General features: G+C 43.8%; 2 non-coding genes across 2 annotated transcripts; one reads left to right on the forward strand and one right to left on the reverse strand.

Annotated features, from left to right (window-relative positions):
- Positions 1–278: 278 nt before the first annotated feature.
- TRNAM-CAU lies at positions 279–350 on the reverse strand. Its single transcript has one exon. It is a non-coding gene; the product is annotated as a tRNA-Met (tRNA).
- A 557-nt stretch (positions 351–907) lies between these two features.
- Positions 908–989, forward strand: TRNAS-GCU. Its single transcript has one exon. It is a non-coding gene; the product is annotated as a tRNA-Ser (tRNA).
- The last annotated feature ends 827 nt before the right edge of the window (positions 990–1,816 follow it).

Below are 1,816 nucleotides of genomic sequence, written 5' to 3' on the forward strand. Positions count from 1 at the left end.
TCCACACACACGTGTTCCGGAACCCCCTGAGGCCGGAAAGCCCCCCAAAAAAACCCTTTTCCCACCCCCATCCCTGTCCTGGGACCTCCCCGAGTGTAGAGACGCCCCCGAAAAACCCCTTTACAACCCCAGAAAAGGAGGGGAAATGGGAGGGGGAGGACAATGAGGAAAATTAAAGAGGGAAAAAAGGAAAGTTAGGAAAAAATAGGGGAAAAAAAGGAAAAAAAAGTAAAAATTAGGGGGGGAAAGAAGGAAATGAGGGGGAGAAAAAAGAACCCTAGCAGAGGATGGTTTCGATCCATCGACCTCTGGGTTATGGGCCCAGCACGCTCCCGCTGCGCCACTCTGCTGTTGAAGAAAAGGGCCTTAATTGCTTTAAATGAATCATAATTACTTAGAGTGGGGCTCAACTGGGCCGAAAACGGAGCAGTTTAAAAAAATACACGATTTATTGTGTATTATTATACATATACATATATAGATTGATTGATTGACTTAACCATTTAGTTAATTTATTTCTTTTTTATCTTTTATATAATTTTTTAATTCACATTTATCTAATTTATTCATTTAATTTATTCCTTTTGATAATTTAATTAACTTAATTTATTTATTTAACCTCTTTATTCCTTTAATTTATTTATTTTTATTTACTTATGTTATTCTATTAGTTTGTTTATTTAATTTATTCATTTCATGTATTTATTAATTTTTTAAAATGTGTTTAAAACCCTCCCCGCTTCCCTGATTTGGCTCCCCCGGGATTCGAACCCTCATTTCCGGGGTGGGTAAACCACGCCCACAGCACGCCCCCTGATTGGAGACCACGCCTCTATCCACGCCCCTTACGCTAAAGCCACGCCCCTCCAGGAGCCAGATGGGCGCGGGGCGCGAGTGCGCAGCCGCGGACGAGGTGGCCGAGTGGTTAAGGCGATGGACTGCTAATCCATTGTGCTCTGCACGCGTGGGTTCGAATCCCACCCTCGTCGGTTACCGCGTTTTTTGGGGCTTCCCCAGAACCGCCTTCTTGTGATTGAGGTTCGTTTTTCGGGGGATCTGCAGCAAATCCCGTCCCTTTCCCCTCCTTTTACATCGTTTTTTCCATCCTTTTTCGTCCTTTTCCCACCCTTTTTAAATCCTTTACCTACCTTTTTTCCAGCATTTTCTCTCGGTTTTCAACAATTTCTCCACTTTTTTCCACCCTTTTCCCACCCTTTTCCACCTTTTCGTCACCTTTTTGCACCCTTCTCACCATTTTTTCCATCCATTTTTCACCCTTTTCCACCCTTTTCCACCCTTTTTCCATCCTTTTTCATCCTTTACCCGCCTTTTCCCCAGTCTTTTTCTGCAGTTTGCCACTATTTTCCCACTTTTTTCACCTTTTCCTACCCTTTTCCATCTTTTCCCTACTCTTTCTCATCCTTTTCCACTGTTTTCCCATATTGTTTTTACAGTATTTCCATCATTTTCCAGCCTTCCCCCACCCTTTCTCCATCATTTTTCCTCCCTTTTCCCCTTTTTTCCACCCTCTTCCCACCTTTTTCCACCCGAAAGCCCCAAACAGGTAAAAACAGGTTAAAAAAAGGCAAAAAACAGGGAATTTTATTCAACTCCCCTTTTTGGGGGGGTCCCCAGGTATTCCCAGCTCATTTCCAGGTGCTTCCATCCCATTCCCAAGTGTTCCCATCCCATTTCCAGGCGTTTCTATCCCACTTCCAGGAGTTCCATCCCATTCCCAGGTATTCCCAGTCCATTTCCAAGTGGTTTGGACCCATTTCCAGATGTTTTTATCCCACTGCCAAGAGGTTCCATCCCA

The sequence above is a fragment of the Manacus vitellinus genome, unplaced genomic scaffold (genome assembly GCF_001715985.3).
Source record: "Manacus vitellinus isolate BGI_N305 unplaced genomic scaffold, ASM171598v3 scaffold_177_pilon, whole genome shotgun sequence".
In the NCBI taxonomy this organism is placed as follows: domain Eukaryota; kingdom Metazoa; phylum Chordata; class Aves; order Passeriformes; family Pipridae; genus Manacus; species Manacus vitellinus.